The sequence below is a fragment of the Tetrao urogallus genome (assembly GCF_951394365.1).
Source record: "Tetrao urogallus genome assembly, chromosome: 7".
Classification (NCBI taxonomy): Eukaryota; Metazoa; Chordata; class Aves; order Galliformes; family Phasianidae; genus Tetrao; species Tetrao urogallus.
Window position 1 is genome coordinate 22,713,030 of NC_136820.1, and position 18,956 is coordinate 22,731,985.

Consider the following 18,956-nt stretch of genomic DNA (forward strand, 5'->3'; position numbering starts at 1 on the left):
CTCTACCTGTTGAAATAGAATAAAAACTAACTAATATCATTTTTACAACAGGAAAATAGCACAGGGCCTGCGATAGCACTTAGCAGTTCTGATTCCACCCACTAGAGGACAGTGGAATACAAACACATTAACGAATTCCTACTATTATATTAGAAAAATAAGATTATTAGCTGAAAACAAGCATGCTTTGAGGAAACAAACAGGGAATATGCTATATATGTATTTTCTACTTTTATTCCTGTTGGTACTGCATTTATTTCCAAGGAGAAATCCAAAATGAGATGGTGAAAAAGTCTAGCAAATAGGAACAGTAGAGCTGCAGAGAAAATTGTAGATGGACAGAACTGAATTCTATTTGCACCATAACATCTACCAGCACAAAATATACAACAGATATTTAAAAAAAAAGTGAAAAGAAAAAAAAAAAAAAGTGAGGCACTGAATCTGTTTCACTGACCACATTATTTTCTTTCTTTTCTTGTCAACATTCTGCAAACATAACATTTCCTGCGTTTGTTTTTGCATTTATTTTTTTTTAAATCCTAGTAACTGTTATTATAAACCTCAGAGCATAATTTGCCTCCTTAACCCGCTATCCCAACAGAATGATTGTGTATAAGTGCTTGCTTTTGTTCTGAGATTAATCGCTAAATTATAAAAAATCACCTTTAACATACAAAAACTGCTCTTGATTATAAATAATTGCCTCAGACCAAGAGAAATGGACAGGCAAAAGCCCTGCCTTTCATCCCACTTATTCAGCAGCAATCCACATTCCATTTGTCTAGACTAAATATAGCTGCGTTTATACAAGAAATCAATAGTGCTTGCAGAGAGCAGAGCAAAGACATGAATATTTCATCCAACTCTGAGAGAAACGGCAATCAGCAAGCTGACAGAGCTTTGCAGGCTGGCTGCCTCTCTGGATAAGTCTCCAGCATTGGACAATGGCTCGTTGCCTGCAAGTCACAATCTTATCACAGACTCTCTGCTATTTTTAACATTAATTGCATTGTAGGTGACAAAGGCTTATCATGTTTAAAGTGGAGAGATGGATTTTCTTACAGTTCTGTGACAGGATAATAAGCCTTACTAAGAGCAATAATAGTAACTGGAGCCCTGCAAACCTTGCAGGGTTTGATTTGCAACAGTGTTTGCAAACTGAATCCTGCAGTTTATTTTGCAGATACTGGCTGCAAAACAACCCCTAGAAGTCTGTGTGGAGATTCAGCCTGATTACACCTCCTACCTCTGATGAGCATCCCACTTCTTCATTTTGAGAGCGCTTCTCTGAAACAGTGAGGGTAAGTCTCCTTATTTTTCCAATAATGAAAACTTCATTCCACAATTAGTAAAATGGAGAGCTGAAATTGGTTTGGTAAGAAACACATTTTCAAGAATTTTTACAGACCCAAATAATAAATCTAACCCTGGAACACCTACTTCATCAGGTTCAACTTTACCTCATTCAGAAACACAGGGGAAAATAAACATTAAAGTATTTCTTGAACCCACAGAAATCAATACTTACTCTTTCATTTATAAGTCAATGTTTACTGACAAATAAAGACAAACAGTTATTTCCTGTTGTAAATATTGCTAACAGTAAGGTTACCTCCAATACTACCACTAACTGCTGACATAGCTATTATCTTTTATGTGTAATTACTATTTCAAAACTCTAAGAGTTAATAGTTACATTGAAAACAGTTAACCTCCTCAACCAAATTATTCCATACACATAACTATAAAATCACCAAACCAAACACTGAGCTACTGTCTGTTACACAAACCTGATGCCACATGCCCTTTACATTCTTATTACTTGTTATCAGCTAACAAGGAAGTGACCAAGAGGCCCTGTGGAGTTTGAACAAGGTGTGTGAAAAAGTGTGTAATGGAGCACAAAATCAGAACCAGTCTATTTAAAAACTTTGACTTTTAATTGGAGCATCTTCTCCTCGCCACCCACTAACTCTAAAAAGGCCAAAGGTGATGCAGGATGTTTATTCTCATTAGGTTGCTTTATGTTTTAACCCCCTTGACACAAAGAGATATGCATTTTTGCAGTAGAAAAATGAATGCCCTAATCAGCACACAAACTTCCAAACATCACATGAAGCAGTGGGAAGCAGGACTTCCAACAGTAGGTTTCAGCAAGCTACTAGCCAATGAAGGAAAAGGATGGATAATGAAAGAAAATATGAGTCTGAGTTTCCTAAAGGTTATCTCCACTCGGAGGAACCCTGTTTTGCAGTACTTCTGGTGCCCAACAGAGAAAAGCTGTAGCAGGTACGATTCAGGGTGGGACCCTGCCCTGTGCTCCTTGAGCTGTGGTCTGGACATCCCTTCTCGACATCCCTGATGACTGCAGGGCACACCCAGAGAGTCCTCCCTACAAATAACTGAAATTGAACTCCCTGAGCTCAAGTTAGCTGTGGTGAATACCACAGGAAGCTGCAGAATATTAACTAAAAACGTTATTGAAAGCTCAGTGATTCCAGGAAACATACTAACATTTTAGTAGAAAAATATTTTATTTTCAGCTACAACAAATTGCAAAAGGCATATGTATTTGTTTTTCATATAAAATCTCAAGAGCCTTTCTCTTGAAATGTAACAACAAAAACAGTCTCAGGAGAACATCCATATCAATTATATTCCATAGCTGCACTGCCTGCAGTGCTTTTGACATTCTGTGGAAAGAAAATAAGGTACTTGCAAAATGGTGTGCTTGTTGAGTATATTTAAAGGCTTGTAGCGCAAATGAAAAGAGGTAAAAGAGCTTAGTTGTTTCTTAGTTACTTAGTTACCCTAGTGTGTTGATTTTTGAAAACATGTCTGAAAATGGGAATCACTGAAAAACTTTCACTAGGAGACAGAATTTCAAGCTGGTTTTCAGTGACTAATTTCTGCACACTGGTATATTAGAATATACAAGTCTTACGAACCGCAAACATTAAAGGAAAATACCAGCAAATAATATAGCCTGCTTTCTTACCATCATCTCCCAAGAGGGGCAACCTTCTTTTTTTTGTTATTAGCAGTTACCCTTCGTGGCAGACATTTACGTCACTTTTAAAAACAGGAACTTAAAGAAGGGCTGCTGCCATCAGCTGAAGTGTTGCCATTCTTAATTTGAGATGTACCGAAGAATTCTCGTCCACTTGTTTATGAGAACATGTCCAGGGCATTTATGATTCTTATGTTAGGGAAACTGTGTTAATTTATTGAGACTGTGGGGATTCACATTAACCCTCTTACAGCAGAACTTCTCATGCCATCAATAGTGCTTTTAGACCAGGAGAGGGACAGAGGAGCAGCAAAGAAAGTCAGCTTGGCTCTTGCTTTTGCTTGTCCATCTAGGGCAGTGTTTTACTCGAGAAGCACTAAAGGCTTAAGGAGTGACCAAGGACAACTACTAAAGTTGCAATGCTAAACGAGAGTCACATCTGGCAAGAGACCCCCAGCTGGAAATTTCAGTACTTGCCAGTAAAAGTATATTTCTGAAAACAGACAAACAACAACTAAAGTTTTGAAGAATAATCCTGTCAGGAAATGGGCACTCCTCATCCCAAGTATCCAGTGAAGTGTTACGAAGAAAGAAGAGAATAGGAGAGCTGTTTATACCGGAGCTACTCTTTTGAACTCTCTTCTTTAAAATAACCCCTCTTGAAATGATTATTAGGTTTTACAGTGCTTTGCATAGTTTTCATGTTTTTCATGAAAACAACCTTACTGTACACCTTAGTGTAAAAGAGACTGCCTCCATTTTTACCTCTTCATTCAGAGAAAGTGAAGAAACCTTCCCTTTCAGTATTAGTCATCAGTAAATCACGACATATTCAAAGAAGTAAAGAAGTTACAGAAAATACTTCTAAGTAGGGGAAAGAGTAGAAGATCCATCAAAAATGAACATCACATTTACTTTCCAGTTTATACCTAGAATTTATGTGCCACCTTATTCAAGACCTGGAAAGCACTGATATCTGAAAAGCCACAATGATGTCTAAAAAGGATGGAAAAGGACTGAAAAGATGAAATACTGCAGGAGGCTGGAAGTTTCAGAATTAAGGAATAAAAGGTAGGAGGGAAATTTTGGCAATTGGATAAGAGAAAAGAGAATGGGGCAGAAAAAGAATGGCCAGTCAGTGAAACACCAATAACACAGCAGAGATGGGGCACAAGGAAAGGAGTTAAAATTTCTGAGCTAACTGGGGCAGGGCTTTCTTCACAGTGAAGCAGCATTACAGGAACATTGCTCACTGTAATCTAAGAGGAGTCCTGGCATACTGATAAGGATCTGCTTGCCCTCAAAGGCAGTGTAAACAAAAACAGAGCAATGTGACAGCTATGGGGATGCTTGCAAATTAAGTGAACAACATGGTTTTGAACAGTCGTGACTAAAGAGGTTGGAGTCTGGCATGAAAACTTCTAGAGCAATTGCTCAACAAACCAAGACAAATTTCCTAATTTGGAGCTTCCTCCGCAAAGGAGAGATTTTCATAACCTTGAGGTGGAAGCTGGGCCTCTCTACAAGACCTGAACTTTAGAAGTTGACATTTTAAGAATAACCAGTACAGAATCATATGTGCAAGTCAGATGATCAATAAGCTGTGAAGGGTTAGGATACCTCTCATGGGATGCTTTTATCATTTCACCTCTGGTGGCTAAAATCTTGTCCCTCAGTTCTCAGCTGGTATAATCTGTCATCCCTCTGTTGACTTCAATACAGGCGAAACTTCTTTATGCCACACGAGAAGGTTGATCCAGATTCTCTCTCATGACTATAGTAGTGAAAGAAGATGGGCTTGAAAGTATCGCATTTTAATATCTTTAATGAGACAAAAGCATCCAAATTGTGGATGGTAGTTGGATTCTGTAATAAAATTTTTCCTTCAATATTTAAAGTTGACGGAAATTTTTTCTCCTCCAAATTATGCAAAAGGATGCACCCAAGTAGCAAATGGTTTCCTTCAAATTTCACTCAATTCAAACATTTATATATTCAAATTTTATATATATTAAATATTTTTGGTTAATTACAATTCCTCAATTATAGCCTGGATTTTGGCTGTCACGGGCAAGAGAAAAAACAAGACAGCAAATAAAAATGAAAGATCTTTTTCAAAGGCAGCACAATGATTTTTTGGACAGCAAAGTACTCTGCTGCAATCTGTATTATAAAACTTCCTCTCTTAGAAAAAAAAAAAAAACAACACAAGAAATTACAACTCATTTCAGATCACAGAAAATAATTTCTACTTATTTTCTTGGATTATACTTAAAAAGTCAGTAATTATTTTAACAATACTATCACAAAAGTATAAATGAACTGTCAAACTTGATGAGGCACTCAACTGACTTTATGGTATTAAGTAGAAGTGTAATAAATTAGACTATAAACGTATTCTCTTTTGTTCTGTAAAAGGGATTTTATCATGATTATACCTTTTCCCTATTTATTTTAAGTGTTTGCATACATGTCATAACGAGAAGTAAAATAAATGCAAACAGTGATCTGTGCTTTGATTTACCATTCTCTTATTTCCCCAGGGCCTAGAAAGGAAGCTCGAACAACCACAGACTTCTAAAATATCAGTGAGAGGCCTTGAAACACCAACACTGAAGTTATAGCTAGCTGGCTTTGGTGAAAAAAAATCAAAGGCTTTATTATACTGATTTACAAAAATCAGATTCCTTCTCTGCAAATATGCCTTTGAGTCAAACAGTCATAACAAACACAAACATAAAAGCCATCTAATTTGCTGCAATGAAGAAGTTTTAAAATGTTAGCATTTGCTCTTTCTTTTACAGTGAACACATGAGCAAAAGTTCTACTTATTAGCCTGCCAGGATTCACGCAAATAGCAGGCCAACCACTTCTGTCAGAGGAATAAAAGCAAATGTGCCCAGTAAATCACATTAGAATGTGAAACACTTTTAAACTCAAACCTGGGATGATCTATTATCAAGAAATTCAAGCTGATCTATATTTGGCTTTTGGGTTACTTTACATTTCAGCTAGAGAGTTCTTAAACATGTGTTCTCTACATCCATCAGCATACAGGCATATCTTCACTTTCCAGAAAACGCCTTTTTGATATAAGGAACTCTGGATACTTCTGCTGCAGACAATATAGAAACATGACAAAGACAAATGTGTGTACAGTTAAAAAAATAGAATTTCTACACATCTTTCTTCTCAGTTCCACAGTGCATGACATACCAGTAGTATTACTATAATGCACATAAGACTACCTACATTATTAACACTATAATAATGATGATGCTTCAGTGTTAATAATGATGTTGGTATACAGTATCAAGTTAGTCTATTTGGGCACACAATGCCCACTCTGTGACAAAAAAAAAAAAAAGAGAGAGAGAAGAATAAAAAATAGCACTAATTTAGCAGTTTATCTTCTATGCATGGATCAGTATCGCCCTTAAAAAGATCATAATAAGGATGACAATTAAGGTTTGATTTGGTGGTAACACTGTGTGACAGTTGCTGAATTCATTAGGTACAAACCATCTCCAAATCAATAAATGCCAGCTTATCTGCTGGTCAATTCACTAAACTCTTACAATTAGTTAATTAATGTAAATGGAACCATGTGTGATATAAAACCGTGGGTGTGCACTCGCTTAAATATACTGTTCTTGCATCATACCCTGAAATGCTCAGAAAATGCAAAGAGCAGACAAAATATTCCTCTCACCTCCCTTTTAAAAACAGATATAATGCTAAATGTCACATACAAATTAATAAAAGGCAATATACTTTTGTGTCAGTATTATTACACATTAGAAGACAGTGTACAGAGCAGGATGCTGAGGATGACTGAGAGGGCTCCACAGGGTTTTCCAGAGACCTGCTTTTTCTGATACCCCATTCAGAGATATTATAATGCTGCAGCAAGAGGTACCAAATACATCCAGAATGTAGATTTCCATTCACTCTGCTTTCATCTGTTCTCCATTTGTGAATACTGTAGGTGTGTTGGTGGTTATGCAGAATCTACTACAGTTGAATAATCCCCAACAGTGGGGATGTCACTACTCTAGTCCTAAATGGGTGATACAAAGAAAGATGAGAGGGCAAAAAGTTCTCCCTTAAATATCAAAGATACCATTAGGGTATGCCAGCAGTTATATCTTTAGCATCATTGGACAGTGTGCTCAAGCCAATTAGGCTGTGGGTAGAGCTCTGCTGAACAAGTATCCACAAATAGTTTTGCTGTTTCAGGTGCGTGACAGCCAGTGCTCAGACTGACACCATTGGAAGCCAAGCTCTGGTGCAAATCTTCCAAGGGACTACTGGCAATTCTTGCTGGCAACTCTACTGGTATTTTAGGGAAAAAAATGAATGAACCAAAAATAACCAGGAAGCATTTTTTCCCCCACTTTCTAGCCTTTTATTTTTTTTTTCTTCTTCTTCTTCAATTGAATAGCTAACATGTGGCTGTAGCTCATTAAGCTTATGATGTCTCTAGAAGTCATTTTTCAAGGGAAATCAGAAATGACTTTCTATTATTCCAGTGTTATTAATTAGTGTTTATGGATCATCCTGATCTTTGATATAAATGAGGCTAAACACGGTTTCAAATCCAAGCACAGAAAATTGGGACTGAACTGAAATCTCCCACTGAGGAGGGGAAAAGTCCAACAAAGAATAACAATAGCTTTTAAAGAAACTTTTTAGTGGGAGATGAAGGGAAACAACAGTCAGGGGCTGGTAACATACTACAACTTACTATGTCAGCTCAGAAATATAGTTCACATACGTTCAATACAAAATTAACATGTTTATTTAACAAGATGTTTATTAGCGAAGAAATGTTTTGGTTTTTTTCCTGTGTATTTATTCCTGTTCTGCTCCCCTTCATACCACCTTGCCTTGGACTATAGCATAGTCTGGGGAATCTGTCCTCCTTTGCTAATAGGTAGCTCCCAGTACATCTGCATAGTGACTAAAATAAAGTACATAAGTACTATTAGATCATTAGTTTGTACCTGTTGGAATACTGATATCTCAGATCAGAGATTAAAGCATGCATAGAGAAAAAGCCATGGGAAAAGCATGGAAAAAGAGAAGAAATTATCATAATGGTGATGAAATGCAAATCAGGTAGAGTTTACTAGACTGCAGAAGTGAATTAGGAGTGGCAGAATACAAAAAGGGACAGAAACAGTGGCAATGCAGATGAGGAGAATATTATGCAGCTACTGAGCCACAGAGTTGGATGGATTAAGATGTCAACAGGCAGACAGTGGGCTGCTGTAAGGACAGTAATGGGGAGTTCCTGAGGAAGATCCAATTATCTTGATGAAAGAGCTGTGAGTATTTCAAAGGCCTTGATTTAATCTGTTGTTTTTTTGTCAGTTGTTGTTTGTTTGTTTTTCTGCAGAAAGAGTACATCTTTCAAAAAACAACCTTGAGTACCATGAAGATGGCCTCATTTCCCCATTACACAGGGCAGGCACTCTTGTAAAAGAGATTACATAAAGAATACAAAAAGCATTATGAACTCACAATCAAGGAAATTCCAGTCTTCTAGGATGCTTACTTTTTTTTTCCCCTTCTCATTAATGCAAAGAGAGTTTTCGTTTTGTAGTGAATAGATTCAAACAATAACCATCTGCAGAAAATAATAGTAATAAAAAAAGTATCTCTCTCATATTCTGCTATTTGGGATTTGGGGGAATTACTTGAAAAAAGGAGACAGACATCTCAAGTTCACAGTTGTAACCTAGGTATTACACAACTCCTCAATTTTGTAATAAAAGGCTATCCTGGACAAAATAAACACACATAAATACATATATTCAGATTTTTACTTCTAAGATCAAATGATGTTCTTGAGCTAATTTCAAACTAGAGATATAACATCTAGTTCATGAAATTATAGAATCACGGAATGGCCAGAGTTGGAAGGGACCTCAAGGATCATGAATTTCCAATCCCCTTGCCACATGCAGGGCCACCAACCTCCCCATTTAATACTAGTCCAGGCTGCCCAGGGCCCCATCCAACTTGGCCTTGAACACCTCCAGGGATGGGACATCTACAACCTCTCTGTGCAACCTGTTCCAGAACCTCACCACTCTCATAGTAAAGAAAAGTAATTATGTGACACACATAACAATATCATTATTACACCACTTATCTCAATTTCTCCTATTTTGACTCATGTCATCGCAGTAAATTATTTTAACCCCACAATCTCCATACATTTGTTTACTTCAGTTTGACTATCTACTTGGGTTCCTAGGAACCACGAGATGTAGATATCTGCTATGAGTTCAAAAGATCTCAGATGGCAACAGCAACTTACCACGAGCACTGAAATACATATAACAGAATGATAACACTATTTTAAAAATAATAATATACTAAAAATAAAATTTAGAAATGTATTCATGGGTTGTACTCTTCAGACTAAATAGAACTCTGGAAAACATTCCCCAAAATGTAAAGGCCTAAATTCAACCACCGGGGGGGGGAAAATCTTGTTTATCAGGTCAATCAGAAAGCTAGCATGAACTGAGAAAGCAGTGTGAAATAAGTAATTACTAACAAATACCATGGTTTATATCCAGGTATATGTGGATACCAAACACAACAAAAACATAGCTTAACTGAGATACTGTTTATTGATATAATAAAATTAATCTTTTTGCTTTAAATGTTCATTAACAAAATTCCTATTAGTATCCTTTCTCTGGATGACTTTTTAGATTAATTATATTTTAAGAATTCATAGAATAACAGAATCATAGAATTGCTCAGGTTGGAAAAGACCTTAAAGATCATCAAGTCCAACCACAACCTGACCATAGTACCCTAACTCTAACAACCCTCTGCTAAATCATGTCCTACTTCCAAACGGTTTTTAAACATATCCAGGGGTGGTGACTCAACAACTTCCATGGGGAGTCAATTCCAGTGCTTAACAGCCCTTTCTGTAAAGAAGTTTTTCCTGATATCCAACCTAATACTAATAATTTACATCATTGGAATGATACATTATACTTCTATCCAACTTAATATTATTTCTTTATTTGACTTCAAGCCACTACCATGCTTTTAAGTTGATTTCAGACATACGCTGGCTGAACTCAAAACTGCAAACAGAGAAAGCTCTGTCCATCTAATTTACAGTTAAGTTACCTCAATCAACAAGTAGAGTTAGGAACACATGATGGTGAGCATTGGAAAGAAACTGACATGTAGAGTAGACTGTCATGTCAGTCTATCATCTGTTAAACAATTGTCTTTGTAATTTTTGAGCAGTGGAAAAGAAAACAATAGGAATTACTAGTATAATACTGTTATTTTAGTTGAATACATTTTCCATTATTATTATTCTATATAAATATTGAATAAAGGTTCCACATTTTGTAATACTCAAAAAAATAATGCAACAGAAGACAGCTAAGAAATACATCTCTACTTTCTTTTAAAAAAAAATCCACAACAGCAACAGAAAAATTCCATACATTTTTGATGCAATGTAGCAAGCACATTTCAGAAAAACTGGAAATCCAAAAATTATTGCCCATTTTTTTTCTATATATCAATAGGTCTATTTCTTACTAGTGGGTTGGCTGCTTTTCTCTTCATCTCAACTCATTTGACAAGCAGAAGGCCAGTCAGGTGGGCATTTCTTCAACCTCAAATAAGAGATTTTTTCCCAAAAAAGTTTTTCCAGAAATTAAATTTCACACTAAGAAGTTAAAAAAAATCCATGGGAACCTTACTCAAATTTTAAATGCAAATTTTAGAAATTTGCAGATCAGGTGTGGAACATGCACACTAGAATGACTGCTTAAGTGGTGTCAAGCATTCAAAACTACTCTTCAAGAAACACTTTGGGTCCTTTGAGAATCTCAGACTAAATCATTTAAATAGAACTTAGCCATATTGAAACCCTCAGCCCTCCACACTTAGTAAATTAATCATTCAGAGTAGAAGTTCCCTCTCAACAGAATTAAGGTAAAAAAAACCTTGGCACGTTGCACTACAAAGTACATTTAGTTCTGTTGATTGAGCCTTTGAATCTGGCTGTAAATGACTTCATGAACTGAGAGTTTGCAATGCAAAAAGCAACGTGAAAAGAACTGTTCTGCTTTTGCACTTTAAGCAGAAATTTGTATGATCAGTGAGAGAGGATTCACAACATGGTATGGAATTACTGCATGTTAAGGACTGGGAGAAGGGAGCACAACTAAAGTTTTGCCACTGAAAACTTGCCATGCCAATTGCAAGACAAATCACTGAGAGCGCTTGGTACCAAACAGAACTCAAAAACGTTGAGTGCCGTAAGAAAGAAACTAGAGTGCACTGCAGAAGGCTTGCTAAAGTTTCAAGAGTGTCTTAGCTGGAGCAGCAGTGCTCTTTACTAGGTTCTTCTGTTCAATCTCATTTATTTTCTTCCTCAGTAATGTGCATATGGTCCTTCCATCTTTCTTTTACTTCCATGTCCATATCTGATACATTTTGGAAATTATTTCTTTTCCTTTCTGCATTTGACAAATCAAGTATTTAAAAGATTAGAAACTTCAGTTTTAAAGGAAGTACTTTCTTTTCTGAATATTGTACTCTCAAAGCAATTTTTAACATTACAAAATAGACCAAGAATACAAGTAAATAACATAGGCCCATAAACATTACGGCAAAGCATTTTCAGTTCTCTAAGCTAAACGATGAGCCTGACACACTCCTACTCACAGTTTAAAAAGTCTTCCTGACTGCAGTCATCTGCTTAATTTTTAGTTTTCTTCTCTCTTTGAAACAAAATGTTACAAGTGTTATCAGAAAGTGATTTTCAGTGGTTTTAGTTTATTGAAGAAACTACAGTGATATTATTATATCAAAATTAAGAATAAAATACAAATAATTTTATAATAATTCTGCATCCAGAAAGTACAGCTTCACTTTCTACAGCTTTTTATACTTATGTCATACACACTCATATGAATTACACTGATCAGAAATGGGAATTTATTTTTGCTAATGAGTTAGTATCTGATGGTAAATATCCAAACTGAAATTTTTACACTGTAATGGAGTTCCCTGTTGCCAACTCCAGCTCAGCACACTCTGCTGACTGTAAAGTTCAATTGATCAAATGAAGACTAAGACATGGTAGTATATCCATAAAGCAAAATGTCATAGGGACTGAAGCTAAAGAACATATTGCATGAAGCTAACTTCCCTCTAGCCAATGTCATAAAACACCATTTCCTAAAATTACCACAGAATGTACACAATTACCAGCTCCTCCTTGTTGTGGACAGAAAAGCCCTTCAGAAAGTAAAGGAATAATGGTGTTTGGACATGGCATAAATATTTGGAGAATTACCAGGAGTCAGCCTACCTGAAGCAAAGGAGGTTTGGAGGTATCAGTGATTTTATACATACCAAGTACATGAATGTACTCTGACAATCTGACAGTTTAGAGCTATGCACTTGACAAAACAGCACAATACCCAATACTATCACTTTTCACTTTCTCCACAACTCAGCATACCAAACTGACAAACTGTCTAGATCTTGGTTCAGAAAGAACTCACTTATGCATCCATAAAATTCAATTTCATTTCCAATTATAACTACATTTTCCATAGAGAAAAAAGAACTATGTAAACTGACAGTCAATAGAAAGGGAAAAGGGTTACTTAAGGATTTGCCTTAAATGTCATTTGAATACAGGTGAAACAAATCCCATGTCAAAGACCATAAAAACTTAGCAGATGGTCTTTCTTGAAATATGAGAACTGATCACCTATCACTCTACAAGCCTCTTAATTCACCCATTTCCAGAAGTTGCACTTTCTTTTATGGGCTTTTGCTAGCTTGCTTCATTTCACCTTACAGGTCATTCTAGTGAAGAGAAGGCTTCAGACTGGGATAAAGTTGATGAGAGCCCACTAGTAATTATAAGGACTCTGACCTCAGACAGTACCACACTGTATTATCAGCCACCTCTACAGAGTCATGGAAATCCAATGCCATAGTGCTTGCTGCATGTCTTCTAGTCAAAATGTTGAACAACTGCAGATCCCAAACTCTTTGATCAAGGAGCGTTAGTTATCAACAGTGACATATATGTCACTGTTACTACCTAATAGATACGACATAATTTTGCTCAAACACATTCATAATGACAGCATATTATTTTGGCATAAGTTGAAGATCTCCCCCAGTACTATTGCATGGGATTGCCCATCAACAGTGGTAAACTATTACAGAGAACAGTTTACAAGAAAATCATTAGGAATCATTTGAGATATTTTTGTTGAATCACCTCATCTTATTTTTGCTGCCAGTCAAATTAAGCTTATTGAAAAATATAATTTTTGACTAGAAAATATATCCACCAATTGGATATTCAGCTTTTCAAATCCATATACAAACCAAAGGATGCATGTACATAGCCAGATACACAGTTTAATATCAGAATAAATTGAATACAAAAAACAATATTTAAAATTCCTTCTGCCACTAAAACCCCCAAGTAGACCCACTGAAACAGCGTCTCATGACTATCATCAAATCATATCCTTTCAGAATGACCTGAAAATGAAATCTAGTTAAAGACCCCAAACTTCCAGAATTGAATGAAAATCCTTACTAGTAATCTTAAACATTTCAAATACCCTGAGAAAGTACCTGTGTGCAAACTGCATGAAAGAATCTTCAGAATTTAATCAGTTCCTCAAAAACAACTGCCCACATTGAAATGATTTAGAGCACTGCACAGAAACTGGTGCTTGTTTCAGTTATTTCTGAATGAGATATCAAAATGATATTCATCTTTTTTAAATCTTCTCTGTGCCTTTCTAGTGAGGACCTGCTGACCACTTTTCTCTCAAATAAAAGAGAGAGACTAGATGGAAAATTACCCACCAAACCATCCATGCCTTTAAATAAAGCCCTCTCTGAAATCTTACCATGCATCTTCTCCACTTGTGTTTGTTCAGTTCCACGCGTTTCTGAGTTCAAAACACTGGTACAATGCTGATACTACCCCGATAATGTCAGGCAGGCTCACATGATACAAGCTTCAATGCAACCAAAACTTAAAACTCTGCCAGAGTTTCCAATTTTCGTATCAAGCTGGTTCAAATGGTTATCAAACAGCCTTCTACAATATCTCTTCTGCAGAAAATGCCATTTTCCCTATTATCATTATTACATTATTACAAAGACAGAGAAAAAATAACTTATTTGCAAAGCAAAAGCCATTCTGACCTGAGAAGTATGTCTTTTTCTGAAATAAACGTTGCTTGGTTCTAAGAATTCGCACAATTCATTTCCTTCACTCTTCCTTGACAATAGCTATTTAGAAGAGAACTATTTATTCCCCAGCACATCTCACAGTTCCTGTTTCTAAATGAGAATCATATTAACAAAGGGTAGAAAGACACAAACATGTCTCAAAAAAGCAAGTCTGATTTCTATAACGTTCACTGAAAAAAAAACCACTTTCAAAGACCAACATTAATGCAGCCTTTCAAGAGCCACTGATCTTGTCAAGTGTCAAAAGATGTTCAAGATAAAATGAATAATTAGAAATAACTGTATTACCTTATAAATCACTTCTAAATTACCATTAATAAAAAATGTCAGAATCGACCTTCTTCCAACAACAGCAAAATCATTCCTAACTTTATCATGATAGATTATTGTATCTTCCCCTTCATCTACTACCACCACATTAGATTAAAAATGCTCCTTGCTTCTTTTAATATAATGGACTTTATGGCAAAGTAGTTTTAAGATGCTATATTGTATTTCCAAAAAATAAAAAATAATAAAAAAAAAAATGGCAGTGAAGGGAATCCACTTCCCAGAAATCCACTCAGTGCATAATTATTACTCTTGCCTCATTATGAAAACTATTTTCTGCTCTGCTAAATCACTAATGTTCTTCATACAGCAATATTTACATTTATAACAAAAATTTAGTTCAAATAAATATAAATCTTCTGAAAGAATACAGTGGCACAAACAGGGAAAAAAAAAAGAAAAGAAAAAAAGAAAAAAAAAAGGAAAGGAACTGCAGGAAAAAAAATTAAAATTAAATGGGTTATGAAGTGAAATGCAGTGGACTCTCTCTGTGTTTTGAACAGATCCTGTATATTTTGCTTCCTTCCTATGCTCTTCATAAGCACTTCATCATCACCTCCAGGGACTACTTTTGGCTGTGCAATCTTTGCTGGCACCTCCCACTGTGAAACTTCACTGGTCGTGGCCATTGAACTCATGGTGTATGTTGGCATGGACATGCAGAGTGGTTTTGTTTTTATCCCTTTCCTGTGGTTTCCTTTTCCACAGTAGGCTACCCAATATTCCACAGCATGGTCTGAAGCAGTATAAATTTCCTGCTAAATAACTGTGGTTCCAGTCCTCAGCCTGACCTTAGGCACCAGGGACAGAACCGCAGTCTCCTCAGTACAGAAATATCAACATACTACTGCAGTTGCTGAGTAAAATGATTAATGCATCAAAATACCTGTATTTTCCAGCAGAGTAAGTTCTTAATGATTTTCTTAGCCTTACGAATCTAAAGCTTGCACCACCATAAAGGAATAAAATAAAAACACAAACCAACTGTAGGTTTCTTACTGAAGCATTCTTTAGCCACAATATAAACTCAATCACATCTTTTTATGCCATTAAAACAACTTGCTTTAAAATAAAAGTATGCAAAATCTATCCCTTAAAATGAAAATCTTGAATTTTTAAAATGTATATGTAATAAGTATACATATAATTTTGTATTCTATTTTTAAAAAAAAACTTCCTTCTTGTATTTTACTATTAAAACATGCTATACTCACAACTAAGTCAACAGCTACAGAAATACTGGCACCACTGCTATCCTAAAACAACCAAGCCACCAAGAAAGAACAATTGAAGGAAAGGGTACTAGCAGCTTACTCAATTTTATTTACTGAAAACTTTTAGATGCAAAATCCAGTGCACAACTGATATACTCAACTTTATTTGCTATTTGCATTTGAATTGCATATACATATTTTTATGTATGAATAGCTGGACTAAGCATTGTCTACTATAAGTCTGTGTCAAGGGCTGCAAACCAAAGAATCACTTGATCATACCAGAACAGAGTATTTCTTCTTGCATAATGTTCCTGTTAGTGATTAGAATGGCAACCTAAAGAAAAATGGCTCAAGTACATTCATTACTCCTAAATGTGAGACCTTAAAATCAACCCTGAGGTTGTTAAGCCTCTTCACACCATAAACCAGTTCCCCTCTTCCTCCTTGCAGGACATCCCAGCCCTCCCTACCAGATCTGCTCTAATAATGTTGTCTCTGAAGACAAGTATGAGCTCCCTGTTCTAATTTTAAGACAGGAGGCAAGAGACTTGATAAGTTTCACTAAGTATGCGTGGTGTGAGCCACAATGTCAGCCATGTGAGATATACCCAGTGAGAGCCCAGAATGCCTCACTAAACCCATCTGCATTATCGGGACCTGTCACTGAGCACGTGCACTGCAAAACAGCCAGGAGCTGTGGAAGCAGACAGTACATGGAGTTGTTTCTTCAGGGGTGAATATGACTCCTACATCACTCACTTTGCTAGTAAAATGTAACACTGCATTTAATACAATTAAGCCAATTAACACCATATGAACCATATGAAAATGTATAGAGTTGGGTAGCCTAGTGCCTGGGGAACAGCTGTCATTCAGCAATGATAAAACCACTCTTCTATTGAGCAGAACTCTTACAGCACAGTAGCACCACTTGAGATCAAAAAATAGCACATGATAACTGGTGTTGACAACCCCCAGCAGCAACCTCACAGCCATTTCACTGACCGTTTCTGCAGGCTGTGAAAGACAAAGCCACCAACCCAAAGCTAACAGTCCTCAGCTAGTTTCAATCTAAGTAAAGAAAACCATCTGGCAAGAATTCTCTGTCATTCAATGACTGGGCTGTTAAATGGCTCTTAGTCTTTCTAAGGCTTTTTTAGAGTCTCTCCAAACACCGTTTTGCTTACCTGGCCTCAGAACACCAGCACATGTGGTAACACAGGGGAACAGCTCAAAATTCTTCCCTTGCAATCCACACGGGATGCACACTAGAAGGCAATGAGTTGGAGTAAAAGGGATGAAGTGTGAGGAATGGCTGCGATTTACTGTGGCAGGCTAATGGAATAGGACTCCAAACTGCTCATGGCTTGTGGCTTTAATGAACTCCTGTGTTGAGGTGGATTTTGAAGTTTGGGTAAACTGGACTGAAATAACCTATGTCTACCAGATACTCATCTACACTGATGTGTCAGTATTCTTTTTCTGATCTGATAGCTACACATTTAAGAGACAATGAGCTTTAATTCTCTCTTCAGCTTAAAGATATAAAGTAAAATGACAAGTAAACATATGTTGCTTTCGCTTGATATTCCTAGATTTTGCTCACTCCTTTTTGGCCAACTTCATTTGGCCATTAGCCCTTACTGGAGTACTCATCAGTACAATGCTCATCATCTTAGAGCAACAGCCATCTCACAATATTTTGCAGATCTATCATTCTGTTAGCAGAAGTGAAATGAATTTTCATACAGTAGATCATTTCTTACGAGAGAAAACCTTCAGCGGATGAAGAGGCATTGAGGGAAGTCATGCGTTTAACCCCATCTCATACAAAAATGTGTTGGGACTTCAGTAAAACAGATGTGCAAAGATCTGCAAATTTTTATAGTATTTATGGAGATGAAAGCATCTGAAAGAAAACCTGTGCCTTTTCTGTTAATTCTTAACCCTTCTCCTGTACCCTTTGACCGATGCTCTCAGCAAAAAAAACTCTGCTTAGAGTCTGCTAATGCTTTCCAGACTATGGTAGGCTCCTAAAAGCAACTCTACTCTGGGCAACTCTGTGCTCAGAAAGGAAGACAGGCATATACCACATGTGCATGCTGCAGTTGCTTTCTTCACTTTCTCTCTCTTCCTCTCTCTCTCCACAAAGATAGAACAGGGGAACATATTTATTCGCACTGAATACCTCACATAGGTATTTTGCAATCTCTGTCTTATATAGCATATACAGGGGCTGCTCCAAAAGCCTTCTATTTTATTATGTTGGCCCAGGATATCAGAGGCAGATGTTAGTGGTATGGCAATAACACCAGCCAACATTTTATGACATTTTGTTGCCGTGCGACAGATGGCAGCAGAGGGGCAGTTTGACAGAATGACACCTGACATGGAAGTACAGACGAAGCAAATGTGTGGAACTGAACTTCTCCATGGGAAAAAATAACGCCCAACAACATTCATCAACACTTACTGAACATTTCTGGAGCTCAAACAGTGCATGTAAGCACAGTGAGGCAGTGGGTGATGTGTTTCAGTAGTAAAGACAGCAACAGTGGGTTACCTCCACTGGTGCAGGTTGTTATGAGCATGACACGCAGGCTCTTGGTTATCACTGGTGGAAATGCATAGGTAATTGCGGTGACTGTGTTGAAAAATAGCTTTTTATAACTGAGAATTTGCTCTGTCAAATAGCGTTATTGTGCTCTTTGTATATGTTGTAGTAGGAGGCATAACTTTTAGAGTGATCTACATATATTTGCACATACCCAAACTATAATCTGGCTAATCAGACTGGAAATTTCTCTGCAATTGCATCTTAATATTTGGATTGATAAACAGTAATTTGTGGCCTCTGGAAATGATTTTATGAAATGTCTGTCTAGATTTTCAACTGCAGCTTTCAATTACCAGTTTAATCTACTAATGTGATACCTCAGTAGGTCTTGTATCTGTTCCTTAGTCAGAAATGCTATAATGGAATGTCACATATATACAAGTCTGCTCTACTGCCAGTATTCTTTCTGAAAACCACCATGTGGTTTGCTTTTCAGATCATATTAATTAATCTTTCAATGAAACATTAAACTACTATGGTT

General features: G+C 36.5%; 1 protein-coding gene across 7 annotated transcripts in view; it reads right to left on the bottom strand.

The window, feature by feature from the left end:
- HDAC9 (histone deacetylase 9) overlaps positions 1-18,956 on the bottom strand; it is a gene marked incomplete at both ends in the record, with an annotated part of 403,985 nt that overhangs the window by 216,888 nt on the left and 168,141 nt on the right. The gene's annotated exons all lie outside the window — the stretch shown is intronic.